At 30.7% G+C, this 16,929-nt stretch overlaps 24 non-coding genes across 24 annotated transcripts; all 24 read left to right on the plus strand.

Annotated features, from left to right (window-relative positions):
* Positions 1–15: 15 nt before the first annotated feature.
* Trnaf-gaa (transfer RNA phenylalanine (anticodon GAA)) lies at positions 16–88 on the plus strand. Its single transcript has one exon. It is a non-coding gene; the product is annotated as a tRNA-Phe (tRNA).
* Positions 89–1,147: 1,059 nt separating this feature from the next.
* On the plus strand, positions 1,148–1,220 carry Trnav-aac (transfer RNA valine (anticodon AAC)). Its single transcript has one exon. It is a non-coding gene; the product is annotated as a tRNA-Val (tRNA).
* A 321-nt stretch (positions 1,221–1,541) lies between these two features.
* On the plus strand, positions 1,542–1,614 carry Trnav-uac (transfer RNA valine (anticodon UAC)). The gene has a single exon. It is a non-coding gene; the product is annotated as a tRNA-Val (tRNA).
* A 667-nt stretch (positions 1,615–2,281) lies between these two features.
* Trnai-aau (transfer RNA isoleucine (anticodon AAU)) lies at positions 2,282–2,355 on the plus strand. Its single transcript has one exon. It is a non-coding gene; the product is annotated as a tRNA-Ile (tRNA).
* A 126-nt stretch (positions 2,356–2,481) lies between these two features.
* Positions 2,482–2,554, plus strand: Trnaf-gaa (transfer RNA phenylalanine (anticodon GAA)). Its single transcript has one exon. It is a non-coding gene; the product is annotated as a tRNA-Phe (tRNA).
* Positions 2,555–3,613: 1,059 nt separating this feature from the next.
* Trnav-aac (transfer RNA valine (anticodon AAC)) lies at positions 3,614–3,686 on the plus strand. Its single transcript has one exon. It is a non-coding gene; the product is annotated as a tRNA-Val (tRNA).
* A 1,061-nt stretch (positions 3,687–4,747) lies between these two features.
* On the plus strand, positions 4,748–4,821 carry Trnai-aau (transfer RNA isoleucine (anticodon AAU)). Its single transcript has one exon. It is a non-coding gene; the product is annotated as a tRNA-Ile (tRNA).
* A 126-nt stretch (positions 4,822–4,947) lies between these two features.
* Trnaf-gaa (transfer RNA phenylalanine (anticodon GAA)) lies at positions 4,948–5,020 on the plus strand. The gene has a single exon. It is a non-coding gene; the product is annotated as a tRNA-Phe (tRNA).
* Positions 5,021–6,079: 1,059 nt separating this feature from the next.
* Trnav-aac (transfer RNA valine (anticodon AAC)) lies at positions 6,080–6,152 on the plus strand. Its single transcript has one exon. It is a non-coding gene; the product is annotated as a tRNA-Val (tRNA).
* Positions 6,153–6,473: 321 nt separating this feature from the next.
* Positions 6,474–6,546, plus strand: Trnav-uac (transfer RNA valine (anticodon UAC)). The gene has a single exon. It is a non-coding gene; the product is annotated as a tRNA-Val (tRNA).
* A 659-nt stretch (positions 6,547–7,205) lies between these two features.
* Positions 7,206–7,279, plus strand: Trnai-aau (transfer RNA isoleucine (anticodon AAU)). Its single transcript has one exon. It is a non-coding gene; the product is annotated as a tRNA-Ile (tRNA).
* A 126-nt stretch (positions 7,280–7,405) lies between these two features.
* On the plus strand, positions 7,406–7,478 carry Trnaf-gaa (transfer RNA phenylalanine (anticodon GAA)). The gene has a single exon. It is a non-coding gene; the product is annotated as a tRNA-Phe (tRNA).
* A 1,059-nt stretch (positions 7,479–8,537) lies between these two features.
* Trnav-aac (transfer RNA valine (anticodon AAC)) lies at positions 8,538–8,610 on the plus strand. The gene has a single exon. It is a non-coding gene; the product is annotated as a tRNA-Val (tRNA).
* A 321-nt stretch (positions 8,611–8,931) lies between these two features.
* Trnav-uac (transfer RNA valine (anticodon UAC)) lies at positions 8,932–9,004 on the plus strand. Its single transcript has one exon. It is a non-coding gene; the product is annotated as a tRNA-Val (tRNA).
* A 667-nt stretch (positions 9,005–9,671) lies between these two features.
* Positions 9,672–9,745, plus strand: Trnai-aau (transfer RNA isoleucine (anticodon AAU)). The gene has a single exon. It is a non-coding gene; the product is annotated as a tRNA-Ile (tRNA).
* Positions 9,746–9,871: 126 nt separating this feature from the next.
* On the plus strand, positions 9,872–9,944 carry Trnaf-gaa (transfer RNA phenylalanine (anticodon GAA)). Its single transcript has one exon. It is a non-coding gene; the product is annotated as a tRNA-Phe (tRNA).
* A 1,048-nt stretch (positions 9,945–10,992) lies between these two features.
* Positions 10,993–11,065, plus strand: Trnav-aac (transfer RNA valine (anticodon AAC)). The gene has a single exon. It is a non-coding gene; the product is annotated as a tRNA-Val (tRNA).
* A 1,061-nt stretch (positions 11,066–12,126) lies between these two features.
* Positions 12,127–12,200, plus strand: Trnai-aau (transfer RNA isoleucine (anticodon AAU)). The gene has a single exon. It is a non-coding gene; the product is annotated as a tRNA-Ile (tRNA).
* Positions 12,201–12,326: 126 nt separating this feature from the next.
* On the plus strand, positions 12,327–12,399 carry Trnaf-gaa (transfer RNA phenylalanine (anticodon GAA)). Its single transcript has one exon. It is a non-coding gene; the product is annotated as a tRNA-Phe (tRNA).
* A 1,059-nt stretch (positions 12,400–13,458) lies between these two features.
* Positions 13,459–13,531, plus strand: Trnav-aac (transfer RNA valine (anticodon AAC)). Its single transcript has one exon. It is a non-coding gene; the product is annotated as a tRNA-Val (tRNA).
* Positions 13,532–13,852: 321 nt separating this feature from the next.
* Trnav-uac (transfer RNA valine (anticodon UAC)) lies at positions 13,853–13,925 on the plus strand. The gene has a single exon. It is a non-coding gene; the product is annotated as a tRNA-Val (tRNA).
* A 667-nt stretch (positions 13,926–14,592) lies between these two features.
* Trnai-aau (transfer RNA isoleucine (anticodon AAU)) lies at positions 14,593–14,666 on the plus strand. The gene has a single exon. It is a non-coding gene; the product is annotated as a tRNA-Ile (tRNA).
* A 125-nt stretch (positions 14,667–14,791) lies between these two features.
* On the plus strand, positions 14,792–14,864 carry Trnal-uaa (transfer RNA leucine (anticodon UAA)). Its single transcript has one exon. It is a non-coding gene; the product is annotated as a tRNA-Leu (tRNA).
* Positions 14,865–15,912: 1,048 nt separating this feature from the next.
* Trnav-aac (transfer RNA valine (anticodon AAC)) lies at positions 15,913–15,985 on the plus strand. The gene has a single exon. It is a non-coding gene; the product is annotated as a tRNA-Val (tRNA).
* The last annotated feature ends 944 nt before the right edge of the window (positions 15,986–16,929 follow it).

Genomic DNA, 16,929 nt, shown 5'->3' on the forward strand with positions numbered 1-16,929 from the left:
TGTATTTCTACAATAGCCTCGATAGCTCAGTTGGGAGAGCGTCAGACTGAAGATCTGAAGGTCCCTGGTTCAATCCCGGGTCGGGGCATGTTTTGTTTTTACTTTTAACATCAATATTTAGGTGGTCTACACAACTTTATTGTCCTTGGCATTAGAAAGAAAAGGAAATACAAAAACGCTAGATTTAGTTAAAAAACTTCAGCTTCGATAACACAAGGGAGAAAGTCAGACTAAAGATCTGAAAAAGATCTGTTAATTTATTTAAATATATAAAAGATTAATTATTCATAAATTGTTTAATAAATTTAAATTTTTATAAAATAATATATAAAACGAATTACTTTTATATATTTTAAATTATTACAATATCAGTGTTATATAACTTTAAAAAGATTATTACATTAGGACTGTAATTAACCTTAAAAGCCGACCTAACAAAGCAAATACTTGGTATAGTGCCGTATTATTTCTAAATTTTAAGATCCAAAATCTGGTGACAAGGTCGGTCTATGTCACATTAGAAAGGTCGGGGATCGAATTCGTGGATCGTGGATCGGTGTTGTCGTGGGGGTCTAGCTCACATGGTAGAGCGCGCGCTTAGCATGCGGGAGGTACCGTGATCGATGCCCGGGTCCTCCATTTTTTGGTAAAAAATATCTAACATTTTTATGTGTTTTTATTTTGTCCATAAAAAATTGAAATACCTTGTTAAGTGTACTGAATATGATTATAACGTTAATCTTCATCATTCTTCAGTTAGTTAGGTTTCTTACACAAATGATTGTAGACACTACTGAGATACTGTTATTAAATACCATAACAAATCAGCTATCTTGTTGTTTACGTTAAAGTTGTTATCTATTTCTAGTCACGTGTTTACACCTGTTGCCATGTTGAGTGATTTTGGAACGTTTTTGTAGCATAGAACGTTATCTTAATTGCGTGATCTTTCGGCTTAATTTTGACTAAAATGCAACTGATGCAAATTTGTGGACGGTTAAATGTAATTTTTTTGCGATAATAACTATAAAATATTGATACGCCTTATTATACAAAAGACATACAGACAAATCGTAATTATACGCATAGAGATAAAGACGTTGTGATATTATTAACCAGTTTGCTTCTACGAATTTAATGAACATCGAGTTCCGTAGTGTAGTGGTTATCACGTCTGCCTAACACGCAGAAGGTCATGGGTTCAAGCCCCATCGGAACTAAACTTTTAAAAGTTTAAACAAATGAAAATAATTAAAACTTTTACATAATTACGTCTACTCTTTATGCAGAAAGTTACGGTTTAAAAACTCATCAAAGCTAACATTTAAAAGCGTTAATAACGTTAACATAATATTCGTTAAAATCCATTATATAGGTATTTAGTGAAGTTTTTACACGTTAAGATTTAAATGTTACTAAAAATAATATTAACTTGCTTATTTTAAGGTATTAATATTAACTAGTAACCGCTTTTATTTTAAAAAATAATAAAACTCTGTGAGGTGATTCACTCCTTTGTATCTAGAACAATGTTTCCAACGAGTTCTGTAGTGTAGTGGTTATCACGTCTGCTTTACACGCAGAAGGTCATGGGCGCAAACCCCATCGGAACTATATTACAGAACAATTTAATATTTTTAACTTAAATAAAATTGAGGATGATTAAAATGATTATTTCTATTTATAAAGGCAATTACATAAAACATTTTATTGTTATCTTTAAACAATATTTACAATCGTTTTTGGTATTTACCATTTATCACTACAAGAAAAATATAAAGGCGGTGAATAGAAATTTAAAAGGGTTCAATATGACCACTTTTAAAATTTAGATATTAATGATAAATTTTAAAAAGAACGCAGTTTTAAAAAGATAAACATACAGTGTGGTATATACCTAAAGAATAGGTTTAATAAGTTTTAAACCTATAACTTTATTTGTGTAGAGCAGACGTTAAAATAGGTCTGTAGAAGTACATTGGTTGATCAAACTGCAACGTTTTAATACTCTAAAATAAATATAGACTGCTGTTTATTCAAAAATGATTGGTAAAAATTGTCTTACGTCTAAAATTAATAAATTTTGCTGTAGTTTTTTATAAAATAAAGAATGCATATAACTACACAATAATTGCTGTTTATATTTATGGCAATAAAATTAGTTCAGCGAGAATTAAACTCATGGCCTTCTGCTTGTAAAGCAGATGGAATTGTTTTTTAGTCCATAATAATGAAATCGTTCCGAATTATTGACAATTTGTAAATAAGCTGTAAAGTATCTGGCCGGTTAGCTCAGCTGGTTAGAGCGTCGTGCTAATAACGAGAATGTCGCGGGTTCGATCCCCGTACTGGCCATTCTTTTGTTTAATATCCTTCCACACAAACAACGCATGGCTTAGTCGATAGAAATTGATTTAAGAAATTTTTTTTTATCCAAAAAGAGGATTAATTAAGAAGGCGAGACAATGTATTTTTACAGGAGCCTCGATAGCTCAGTTGGGAGAGCGTCAGACTGAAGATCTGAAGGTCCATGGTTCAATCCCGGGTCGGGGCATATTTTGTTTTTACTTTTAACATCAATATTTAGGCGGTTTACACAACTTTATTGTCCTTGGCATTAGAAAGAAAAGGAAATACAAAAACGCTAGATTTAGTTAAAAAACTTCAGCTTCGATAACACAAGGGAGAGAGTCAGACTAAAGATCTGAAAATGATCTGTTAATTTATTCAAATATATAAAAGATTAATTATTCATAAATTGTTTAATAAATTTAAATTTTTATAAAATAATATATAAAACGAATTACTTTTATATATTTTAATTTATTACAATATCAGTTTTATATAACTTTAAAAAGATTATTACATTAGGACCGTAATTAACCTTAAAAGCCGACATAACAAAGCAAATACTTGGTATAGTGACGTATTATTTCTAAATTTTAAGATCCAAAATCTGGTGACAAGGTTGGTCTATGTCACATTAGAAAGGTCGGGGATCGAATTCGTGGATCGTGGATAGGTGTTGTCGTGGGGGTCTAGCTCACATGGTAGAGCGCGCGCTTAGCATGCGGGAGGTACCGGGATCGATGCCCGGGTCCTCAATTTTCTGGTAAAAAATATCTAACATTTTTATGTATTTTTATTTTGTCCATAAAAAATTGAAATGCCTTGTTAAGTGTACTGAATGTGATTATAACGTTAATCTTCATCATTCTCCAGTTAGTTAGGTTTCTTACACAAATGATTGTAGACACTACTGAGATACTGTTATTAAATACCATAACAAATCAGCTATCTTGTTGTTTACGTTAAAGTTGTTATCTATTTCTAGTCACGTGTTTACACCTGTTGCCATGTTGAGTGATTTTGGAACGTTTTTGTAGCATAGAACGTTATCTTAATTGCGTGATCTTTCGGCTTAATTTTGACTAAAATGCAACTGATGCAAATTTGTGGACGGTTAAATGTAATTTTTTTGCGATAATAACTATAAAATATTGATACGCCTTATTATACAAAAGACATACAGACAAATCGTAATTATACGCATAGAGATAAAGACGTTGTGATATTATTAACCAGTTTGCTTCTACGAATTTAATGAACATCGAGTTCCGTAGTGTAGTGGTTATCACGTCTGCCTAACTCGCAGAAGGTCATGGGTTCAAGCCCCATCGGAACTAAACTTTTAAAAGTTTAAACAAATGAAAATAATTAAAACTTTTACATAATTACGTCTACTCTTTATGCAGAAAGTTACGGTTTAAAAACTCGTCAAAGCTAACATTTAAAAGCGTTAATAGCGTTAACATAATATTCGTTAAAATCAATTATATAGGTATTTAGTGAAGTTTTTACACGTTAAGATTTAAATGTTACTAAAAATAATATTAACTTGCTTATTTTAAGGTATTAATATTAACTAGTAACCGCTTTTATTTTGAAAAATAATAAAACTCTGTGAGGTGATTCACTCCTTTGTATCTAGAACAATGTTTCCAACGAGTTCTGTAGTGTAGTGATTATCACGTCTGCTTTACACGCAGAAGGTCATGGGCGCAAACCTCATCGGAACTATATTACAGAACAATTTAATATTTTTAACTTAAATAAAATTGAGGATGATTAAAATGATTATTTCTATTTATAAAGGCAATTACATAAAACATTTTATTGTTATCTTTAAACAATATTTACAATCGTTTTTGGTATTTACCATTTATCACTACAAGAAAAATATAAAGGCGGTGAATAGAAATTTAAAAGGGTTCAATATGACCACTTTTAAAATTTAGATATTAATGATAAATTTTAAAAAGAACGCAGTTTTAAAAAGATAAACATACAGTGTGGTATATACCTAAAGAATGGGTTTAATAAGTTTTAAACCTATAACCTTATTTGTGTAGAGCAGACGTTAAAATAGGTCTGTAGAAGTACATTGGTTGATCAAACTGCAACGTTTTAATACTCTAAAATAAATATAGACTGCTGTTTATTCAAAAATGATTGGTAAAAATTGTCTTACGTCTAAAATTAATAAATTTTGCTGTAGTTTTTTATAAAATAAAGAATGCATATAACTACACAATAATTGCTGTTTATATTTATCGTAATAAAATTAGTTCAGCGAGACTTAAACTCATGGCCTTCTGCTTGTAAAGCAGATGGAATTGTTTTTTAGTCCATAATAATGAAATCGTTCCGAATTATTGACAATTTGTAAATAAGCTGTAAAGTATCTGGCCGGTTAGCTCAGCTGGTTAGAGCGTCGTGCTAATAACGAGAATGTCGCGGGTTCGATCCCCGTACTGGCCATTCTTTTGTTTAATATCCTTCCACACAAACAACGCATGGCTTAGTCGATAGAAATTGATTTAAGAAATTTTTTTTTATCCAAAGAGAGAATTAATTAAGAAGGCGAGACAATGTATTTTTACAGGAGCCTCGATAGCTCAGTTGGGAGAGCGTCAGACTGAAGATCTGAAGGTCCCTGGTTCAATCCCGGGTCGGGGCATATTTTGTTTTTACTTTTAACATCAATATTTAGGCGGTTTACACAACTTTATTGTCCTTGGCATTAGAAAGAAAAGAAAATACAAAAACGCTAGATTTAGTTAAAAAACTTCAGCTTCGATAACACAAGGGAGAGAGTCAGACTAAAGATCTGAAAAAGATCTGTTAATTTATTTAAATATATGAAAGATTAATTATTCATAAATTGTTTAATAAATTTAAATTTTTATAAAATAATATATAAAATGAATTACTTTTATATATTTTAATTTATTACAATATCAGTTTTATATAACCTTAAAAAGATTATTACATCAGGACCGTAATTAACCTTAAAAGCCGACTTAACAAAGCAAATACTTGGTATAGTGCCGTATTATTTCTAAATTTTAAGATCCAAAATCTGGTGACAAGGTCGGTCTATGTCACATTAGAAAGGTCGGGGATCGAATTCGTGGATCGTGTATCGGTGTTGGCGTGGGGGTCTAGCTCACATGGTAGAGCGCGCGCTTAGCATGCGAGAGGTACCGGGATCGATGCCCGGGTCCTCCATTTTTTGGTAAAAAATATCTAACATTTTTATGTATTTTTATTTTGTCCATAAAAAATTGAAATGCCTTGTTAAGTGTACTGAATGTGATTATAACGTTAATCTTCATCATTCTCCAGTTAGTTAGGTTTCTTACACAAATGATTGTAGACACTACTGAGATACTGTTATTAAATACCATAACAAATCAGCTATCTTGTTGTTTACGTTAAAGTTGTTATCTATTTCTAGTCACGTGTTTACACCTGTTGCCATGTTGAGTGATTTTGGAACGTTTTTGTAGCATAGAACGTTATCTTAATTGCGTGATCTTTCGGCTTAATTTTGACTAAAATGCAACTGATGCAAATTTGTGGACGGTTAAATGTAATTTTTTTGCGATAATAACTATAAAATATTGATACGCCTTATTATACAAAAGACATACAGACAAATCGTAATTATACGCATAGAGATAAAGACGTTGTGATATTATTAACCAGTTTGCTTCTACGAATTTAATGAACATCGAGTTCCGTAGTGTAGTGGTTATCACGTCTGCCTAACACGCAGAAGGTCATGGGTTCAAGCCTCAACGGAACTAAACTTTTAAAAGTTTAAACAAATGAAAATAATTAAAACTTTTACATAATTACGTCTACTCTTTATGCAGAAAGTTACGGTTTAAAAACTCATCAAAGCTAACATTTAAAAGCGTTAATAGCGTTAACATATTATTCGTTAAAATCCATTATATAGGTATTTAGTGAAGTTTTTACAAGTTAAGATTTAAATGTTACTAAAAATAATATTAACTTGCTTATTTTAAGTTAATAATATTAACTAGTAACCGCTTTTATTTTGAAAAATAATAAAACTCTGTGAGGTGATTCACTCCTTTGTATCTAGAACAATGTTTCTAACGAGTTCTGTAGTGTAGTGGTTATCACGTCTGCTTTACACGCAGAAGGTCATGGGTACAAACCTCATCGGAACCATAATACAGAACAATTTAATATTTTTAACTTAAATAAAATTGAGGATGATTAAAATGATTATTTCTATTTATAAAGGCAATTACATAAAACATTTTATTGTTATCTTTAAACAATATTTACAATCGTTTATGGTATTTACCATTTATCACTACAAGAAAAATATAAAGGCGGTGAATAGAAATTTAAAAGGGTTCAATATGACCACTTTTAAAATTTAGATATTAATGATAAATTTTAAAAAGAACGCAGTTTTAAAAAGATAAACATACAGTGTGGTAAAGAATGGGTTTAATAAGTTTTAAACCTATAACCTTATTTGTGTAGAGCAGACGTTAAAATAGGTCTGTAGAAGTACATTGGTTGATCAAACTGCAACGTTTTAATACTCTAAAATAAATATAGACTGCTGTTTATTCAAAAATGATTGGTAAAAATTGTCTTACGTCTAAAATTAATAAATTTTGCTGTAGTTTTTTATAAAATAAAGAATGCATATAACTACACAATAATTGCTGTTTATATTTATGGCAATAAAATTAGTTCAGCGAGACTTAAACTCATGGCCTTCTGCTTGTAAAGCAGATGGAATTGTCTTTTAGTCCATAATAATGGAATCGTTTCGAATTATTGACAATTTGTAAATCAGCTATAAAGTATCTGGCCGGTTAGCTCAGCTGGTTAGAGCGTCGTGCTAATAACGCGAATGTCGCGGGTTCTATCCCCGTACTGGCCATTCTTTTGTTTAATATCCTTCCACACAAACAACGCATGGCTTAGTCGATAGAAATTGATTTAAGAAATTTTTTTTTATCCAAAAAGAGAATTAATTAAGAAGGCGAGACAATGTATTTCTACAATAACCTCGATAGCTCAGTTGGGAGAGCGTCAGACTGAAGATCTGAAGGTCCCTGGTTCAATCCCGGGTCGGGGCATGTTTTGTTTTTACTTTTAACATCAATATTTAGGTGGTCTACACAACTTTATTGTCCTTGGCATTAGAAAGAAAAGGAAATACAAAAACGCTAGATTTAGTTAAAAAACTTCAGCTTCGATAACACAAGGGAGAAAGTCAGACTAAAGATCTGAAAAAGATCTGTTAATTTATTTAAATATATAAAAGATTAATTATTCATAAATTGTTTAATAAATTTAAATTTTTATAAAATAATATATAAAACGAATTACTTTTATATATTTTAAATTATTACAATATCAGTGTTATATAACTTTAAAAAGATTATTACATTAGGACTGTAATTAACCTTAAAAGCCGACCTAACAAAGCAAATACTTGGTATAGTGCCGTATTATTTCTAAATTTTAAGATCCAAAATCTGGTGACAAGGTCGGTCTATGTCACATTAGAAAGGTCGGGGATCGAATTCGTGGATCGTGGATCGGTGTTGTCGTGGGGGTCTAGCTCACATGGTAGAGCGCGCGCTTAGCATGCGGGAGGTACCGTGATCGATGCCCGGGTCCTCCATTTTTTGGTAAAAAATATCTAACATTTTTATGTGTTTTTATTTTGTCCATAAAAAATTGAAATACCTTGTTAAGTGTACTGAATATGATTATAACGTTAATCTTCATCATTCTTCAGTTAGTTAGGTTTCTTACACAAATGATTGTAGACACTACTGAGATACTGTTATTAAATACCATAACAAATCAGCTATCTTGTTGTTTACGTTAAAGTTGTTATCTATTTCTAGTCACGTGTTTACACCTGTTGCCATGTTGAGTGATTTTGGAACGTTTTTGTAGCATAGAACGTTATCTTAATTGCGTGATCTTTCGGCTTAATTTTGACTAAAATGCAACTGATGCAAATTTGTGGACGGTTAAATGTAATTTTTTTGCGATAATAACTATAAAATATTGATACGCCTTATTATACAAAAGACATACAGACAAATCGTAATTATACGCATAGAGATAAAGACGTTGTGATATTATTAACCAGTTTGCTTCTACGAATTTAATGAACATCGAGTTCCGTAGTGTAGTGGTTATCACGTCTGCCTAACACGCAGAAGGTCATGGGTTCAAGCCCCATCGGAACTAAACTTTTAAAAGTTTAAACAAATGAAAATAATTAAAACTTTTACATAATTACGTCTACTCTTTATGCAGAAAGTTACGGTTTAAAAACTCATCAAAGCTAACATTTAAAAGCGTTAATAACGTTAACATAATATTCGTTAAAATCCATTATATAGGTATTTAGTGAAGTTTTTACACGTTAAGATTTAAATGTTACTAAAAATAATATTAACTTGCTTATTTTAAGGTATTAATATTAACTAGTAACCGCTTTTATTTTAAAAAATAATAAAACTCTGTGAGGTGATTCACTCCTTTGTATCTAGAACAATGTTTCCAACGAGTTCTGTAGTGTAGTGGTTATCACGTCTGCTTTACACGCAGAAGGTCATGGGCGCAAACCCCATCGGAACTATATTACAGAACAATTTAATATTTTTAACTTAAATAAAATTGAGGATGATTAAAATGATTATTTCTATTTATAAAGGCAATTACATAAAACATTTTATTGTTATCTTTAAACAATATTTACAATCGTTTTTGGTATTTACCATTTATCACTACAAGAAAAATATAAAGGCGGTGAATAGAAATTTAAAAGGGTTCAATATGACCACTTTTAAAATTTAGATATTAATGATAAATTTTAAAAAGAACGCAGTTTTAAAAAGATAAACATACAGTGTGGTATATACCTAAAGAATAGGTTTAATAAGTTTTAAACCTATAACTTTATTTGTGTAGAGCAGACGTTAAAATAGGTCTGTAGAAGTACATTGGTTGATCAAACTGCAACGTTTTAATACTCTAAAATAAATATAGACTGCTGTTTATTCAAAAATGATTGGTAAAAATTGTCTTACGTCTAAAATTAATAAATTTTGCTGTAGTTTTTTATAAAATAAAGAATGCATATAACTACACAATAATTGCTGTTTATATTTATGGCAATAAAATTAGTTCAGCGAGAATTAAACTCATGGCCTTCTGCTTGTAAAGCAGATGGAATTGTTTTTTAGTCCATAATAATGAAATCGTTCCGAATTATTGACAATTTGTAAATAAGCTGTAAAGTATCTGGCCGGTTAGCTCAGCTGGTTAGAGCGTCGTGCTAATAACGAGAATGTCGCGGGTTCGATCCCCGTACTGGCCATTCTTTTGTTTAATATCCTTCCACACAAACAACGCATGGCTTAGTCGATAGAAATTGATTTAAGAAATTTTTTTTTATCCAAAAAGAGAATTAATTAAGAAGGCGAGACAATGTATTTTTACAGGAGCCTCGATAGCTCAGTTGGGAGAGCGTCAGACTGAAGATCTGAAGGTCCATGGTTCAATCCCGGGTCGGGGCATATTTTGTTTTTACTTTTAACATCAATATTTAGGCGGTTTACACAACTTTATTGTCCTTGGCATTAGAAAGAAAAGGAAATACAAAAACGCTAGATTTAGTTAAAATACTTCAGCTTCGATAACACAAGGGAGAGAGTCAGACTAAAGATCTGTTAATTTATTTAAATATATAAAAGATTAATTATTCATAAATTGTTTAATAAATTTAAATTTTTATAAAATAATATATAAAACGAATTACTTTTATATATTTTAATTTATTACAATATCAGTTTTATATAACCTTAAAAAGATTATTACATTAGGACCGTAATTAACCTTAAAAGCCGACCTAACAAAGCAAATACTTGGTATAGTGCCGTATTATTTCTAAATTTTAAGATCCAAAACCTGGTGACAAGGTCGGTCTATGTCACATTAGAAAGGTCGGAGATCGAATTCGTGGATCGTGGATCGGTGTTGTCGTGGGGGTCTAGCTCACATGGTAGAGCGCGCGCTTAGCATGCGAGAGGTACCGGGATCGATGCCCGGGTCCTCCATTTTTTGGTAAAAAATATCTAACATTTTTATGTGTTTTTATTTTGTCCATAAAAAATTGAAATACCTTGTTAAGTGTACTGAATGTGATTATAACGTTAATCTTCATCCTTCTCCAGTTAGTTAGGTTTCTAACACAAATGATTGTAGACACTACTGAGATACTGTTATTAAATACCATAACAAATCAGCTATCTTGTTGTTTACGTTAAAGTTGTTATCTATTTCTAGTCACGTGTTTACACCTGTTGCCATGTTGAGTGATTTTGGAACGTTTTTGTAGCATAGAACGTTATCTTAATTGCGTGATCTTTCGGCTTAATTTTGACTAAAATGCAACTGCTGCAAATTTGTGGACGGTTAAATGTAATTTTTTTGCGATAATAACTATAAAATATTGATACGCCTTATTATGCAAAAGACATACAGACAAATCGTAATTATACGCATAGAGATAAAGACGTTGTGATATTATTAACCAGTTTGCTTCTACGAATTTAATGAACATCGAGTTCCGTAGTGTAGTGGTTATCACGTCTGCCTAACACGCAGAAGGTCATGGGTTCAAGCCCCATCGGAACTAAACTTTTAAAAGTTTAAACAAATGAAAATAATTAAAACTTTTACATAATTACGTCTACTCTTTATGCAAAAAGTTACGGTTTAAAAACTCGTCAAAGCTAACATTTAAAAGCGTTAATAGCGTTAACATAATATTCGTTAAAATCAATTATATAGGTATTTAGTGAAGTTTTTACACGTTAAGATTTAAATGTTACTAAAAATAATATTAACTTGCTTATTTTAAGGTATTAATATTAACTAGTAACCGCTTTTATTTTGAAAAATAATAAAACTCTGTGAGGTGATTCACTCCTTTGTATCTAGAACAATGTTTCCAACGAGTTCTGTAGTGTAGTGATTATCACGTCTGCTTTACACGCAGAAGGTCATGGGCGCAAACCTCATCGGAACTATATTACAGAACAATTTAATATTTTTAACTTAAATAAAATTGAGGATGATTAAAATGATTATTTCTATTTATAAAGGCAATTACATAAAACATTTTATTGTTATCTTTAAACAATATTTACAATCGTTTTTGGTATTTACCATTTATCACTACAAGAAAAATATAAAGGCGGTGAATAGAAATTTAAAAGGGTTCAATATGACCACTTTTAAAATTTAGATATTAATGATAAATTTTAAAAAGAACGCAGTTTTAAAAAGATAAACATACAGTGTGGTATATACCTAAAGAATGGGTTTAATAAGTTTTAAACCTATAACCTTATTTGTGTAGAGCAGACGTTAAAATAGGTCTGTAGAAGTACATTGGTTGATCAAACTGCAACGTTTTAATACTCTAAAATAAATATAGACTGCTGTTTATTCAAAAATGATTGGTAAAAATTGTCTTACGTCTAAAATTAATAAATTTTGCTGTAGTTTTTTATAAAATAAAGAATGCATATAACTACACAATAATTGCTGTTTATATTTATCGTAATAAAATTAGTTCAGCGAGACTTAAACTCATGGCCTTCTGCTTGTAAAGCAGATGGAATTGTTTTTTAGTCCATAATAATGAAATCGTTCCGAATTATTGACAATTTGTAAATAAGCTGTAAAGTATCTGGCCGGTTAGCTCAGCTGGTTAGAGCGTCGTGCTAATAACGAGAATGTCGCGGGTTCGATCCCCGTACTGGCCATTCTTTTGTTTAATATCCTTCCACACAAACAACGCATGGCTTAGTCGATAGAAATTGATTTAAGAAATTTTTTTTTATCCAAAGAGAGAATTAATTAAGAAGGCGAGACAATGTATTTTTACAGGAGCCTCGATAGCTCAGTTGGGAGAGCGTCAGACTGAAGATCTGAAGGTCCCTGGTTCAATCCCGGGTCGGGGCATATTTTGTTTTTACTTTTAACATCAATATTTAGGCGGTTTACACAACTTTATTGTCCTTGGCATTAGAAAGAAAAGAAAATACAAAAACGCTAGATTTAGTTAAAAAACTTCAGCTTCGATAACACAAGGGAGAGAGTCAGACTAAAGATCTGAAAAAGATCTGTTAATTTATTTAAATATATGAAAGATTAATTATTCATAAATTGTTTAATAAATTTAAATTTTTATAAAATAATATATAAAATGAATTACTTTTATATATTTTAATTTATTACAATATCAGTTTTATATAACCTTAAAAAGATTATTACATCAGGACCGTAATTAACCTTAAAAGCCGACCTAACAAAGCAAATACTTGGTATAGTGCCGTATTATTTCTAAATTTTAAGATCCAAAACCTGGTGACAAGGTCGGTCTATGTCACATTAGAAAGGTCGGAGATCGAATTCGTGGATCGTGGATCGGTGTTGTCGTGGGGGTCTAGCTCACATGGTAGAGCGCGCGCTTAGCATGCGCGAGGTACCGGGATCGATGCCCGGGTCCTCCATTTTTTGGTAAAAAATATCTAACATTTTTATGTGTTTTTATTTTGTCCATAAAAAATTGAAATACCTTGTTAAGTGTACTGAATGTGATTATAACGTTAATCTTCATCATTCTTCAGTTAGTTAGGTTTCTTACACAAATGATTGTAGACACTACTGAGATACTGTTATTAAATACCATAACAAATCAGCTATCTTGTTGTTTACGTTAAAGTTGTTATCTATTTCTAGTCACGTGTTTACACCTGTTGCCATGTTGAGTGATTTTGGAACGTTTTTGTAGCATAGAACGTTATCTTAATTGCGTGATCTTTCGGCTTAATTTTGACTAAAATGCAACTGATGCAAATTTGTGGACGGTTAAATGTAATTTTTTTGCGATAATAACTAAAAAATATTGATACGCCTTATTATACAAAAGACATACAGACAAATCGTAATTATACGCATAGAGATAAAGACGTTGTGATATTATTAACCAGTTTGCTTCTACGAATTTAATGAACATCGAGTTCCGTAGTGTAGTGGTTATCACGTCTGCCTAACACGCAGAAGGTCATGGGTTCAAGCCCCATCGGAACTAAACTTTTAAAAGTTTAAACAAATGAAAATAATTAAAACTTTTACATAATTACGTCTACTCTTTATGCAAAAAGTTACGGTTTAAAAACTCATCAAAGCTAACATTTAAAAGCGTTAATAGCGTTAACGTATTATTCGTTAAAATCCATTATATAGGTATTTAGTGAAGTTTTTACAAGTTAAGATTTAAATGTTACTAAAAATAATATTAACTTGCTTATTTTAAGTTAATAATATTAACTAGTAACCGCTTTTATTTTGAAAAATAATAAAACTCTGTGAGGTGATTCACTCCTTTGTATCTAGAACAATGTTTCCAACGAGTTCTGTAGTGTAGTGGTTATCACGTCTGCTTTACACGCAGAAGGTCATGGGCGCAAACCCCATCGGAACTATATTACAGAACAATTTAATATTTTTAACTTAAATAAAATTGAGGATGATTAAAATGATTATTTCTATTTATAAAGGCAATTACATAAAACATTTTATTGTTATCTTTAAACAATATTTACAATCGTTTTTGGTATTTACCATTTATCACTACAAGAAAAATATAAAGGCGGTGAATAGAAATTTAAAAGGGTTCAATATGACCACTTTTAAAATTTAGATATTAATGATAAATTTTAAAAAGAACGCAGTTTTAAAAAGATAAACATACAGTGTGGTATATACCTAAAGAATAGGTTTAATGAGTTTTAAACCTATAACCTTATTTGTGTAGAGCAGACGTTAAAATAGGTCTGTAGAAGTACATTGGTTGATCAAACTGCAACGTTTTAATACTCTAAAATAAATATAGACTGCTGTTTATTCAAAAATGATTGGTAAAAATTGTCTTACGTCTAAAATTAATAAATTTTGCTGTAGTTTTTTATAAAGTAAAGAATGCATATAACTACACAATAATTTCTGTTTATATTTATGGCAATAAAATTAGTTCAGCGAGACTTAAACTCATGGCCTTCTGCTTGTAAAGCAGATGGAATTGTTTTTTAGTCCATAATAATGAACTCGTTCCGAATTATTGACAATTTGTAAATAAGCTGTAAAGTATCTGGCCGGTTAGCTCAGCTGGTTAGAGCGTCGTGCTAATAACGCGAATGTCGCGGGTTCGATCCCCGTACTGGCCATTCTTTTGTTTAATATCCTTCCACACAAACAACGCATGGCTTAGTCGATAGAAATTGATTTAAGAAATTTTTTTTATCCAAAAAGAGAATTAATTAAGAAGGCGAGACAATGTATTTTTACAGGAGCCTCGATAGCTCAGTTCGGAGAGCGTCAGACTTAAGATCTGAAAGTCCCTGGTTCAATCCCGGGTCGGGGCATATTTTGTTTTTACTTTTAACATCAATATTTAGGCGGTTTACACAACTTTATTGTCCTTGGCATTAGAAAGAAAAGGAAATACAAAAACGCTAGATTTAGTTAAAATACTTCAGCTTCGATAACACAAGGGAGAGAGTCAGACTAAAGATCTGTTAATTTATTTAAATATATAAAAGATTAATTATTCATAAATTGTTTAATAAATTTAAATTTTTATAAAATAATATATAAAACGAATTACTTTTATATATTTTAATTTATTACAATATCAGTTTTATATAACCTTAAAAAGATTATTACATTAGGACCGTAATTAACCTTAAAAGCCGACCTAACAAAGCAAATACTTGGTATAGTGCCGTATTATTTCTAAATTTTAAGATCCAAATCCTGGTGACAAGGTCGGTCTATGTCACATTAGAAAGGTCGGCGATCGAATTCGTGGATCGTGGATCGGTGTTGTCGTGGGGGTCTAGCTCACATGGTAGAGCGCGCGCTTAGCATGCGAGAGGTACCGGGATCGATGCCCGGGTCCTCCAATTTTTGGTAAAAAATATCTAACATTTTTATGTGTTTTTATTTTGTCCATAAAAAATTGAAATACCTTGTTAAGTGTACTGAATGTGATTATAACGTTAATCTTCATCCTTCTCCAGTTAGTTAGGTTTCTAACACAAATGATTGTAGACACTACTGAGATACTGTTATTAAATACCATAACAAATCAGCTATCTTGTTGTTTACGTTAAAGTTGTTATCTATTTCTAGTCACGTGTTTACACCTGTTGCCATGTTGAGTGATTTTGGAACGTTTTTGTAGCATAGAACGTTATCTTAATTGCGTGATCTTTCGGCTTAATTTTGACTAAAATGCAACTGCTGCAAATTTTTGGACGGTTAAATGTAATTTTTTTGCGATAATAACTATAAAATATTGATACGCCTTATTATGCAAAAGACATACAGACAAATCGTAATTATACGCATAGAGATAAAGACGTTGTGATATTATTAACCAGTTTGCTTCTACGAATTTAATGAACATCGAGTTCCGTAGTGTAGTGGTTATCACGTCTGCCTAACACGCAGAAGGTCATGGGTTCAAGCCCCATCGGAACTAAACTTTTAAAAGTTTAAACAAATGAAAATAATTAAAACTTTTACATAATTACGTCTACTCTTTATGCAAAAAGTTACGGTTTAAAAACTCATCAAAGCTAACATTTAAAAGCGTTAATAGCGTTAACATAATATTCGTTAAAATCAATTATATAGGTATTTAGTGAAGTTTTTACACGTTAAGATGTAAATGTTACTAAAAATAATATTAGCTTGCTTATTTTAAGGTATTAATATTAACTAGTAACCGCTTTTATTTTGAAAAATAATAAAACTCTGTGAGGTGATTCACTCCTTTGTATCTAGAACAATGTTTCCAACGAGTTCTGTAGTGTAGTGATTATCATGTCTGCTTTACACGCAGAAGGTCATGGGCGCAAACCCCATCGGAACTATATTACAGAACAATTTAATATTTTTAACTTAAATAAAATTGAGGATGATTAAAATGATTATTTCTATTTATAAAGGCAATTACATAAAACATTTTATTGTTATCTTTAAACAATATTTACAATCGTTTTTGGTATTTACCATTTATCACTACAAGAAAAATATAAAGGCGGTGAATAGAAATTTAAAAGGGTTCAATATGACCACTTTTAAAATTTAGATATTAATGATAAATTTTAAAAAGAACGCAGTTTTAAAAAGATAAACATACAGTGTGGTAAAGAATGGGTTTAATAAGTTTTAAACCTATAACCTTATTTGTGTAGAGCAGACGTTAAAATAGGTCTGTAGAAGTACATTGGTTGATCAAACTGCAACGTTTTAATACTCTAAAATAAATATAGACTGCTGTTTATTCAAAAATGATTGGTAAAAATTGTCTTACGTCTAAAATTAATAAATTTTGCTGTAGTTTTTTATAAAATAAAGAATGCATATAACTACACAATAATTGCTGTTTATATTTATGGCAATAAAATTAGTTTAGCGAGA

This window comes from Corella eumyota, chromosome 5 (genome assembly GCF_963082875.1).
Source record: "Corella eumyota chromosome 5, kaCorEumy4.1, whole genome shotgun sequence".
Taxonomy (NCBI): domain Eukaryota; kingdom Metazoa; phylum Chordata; class Ascidiacea; order Phlebobranchia; family Corellidae; genus Corella; species Corella eumyota.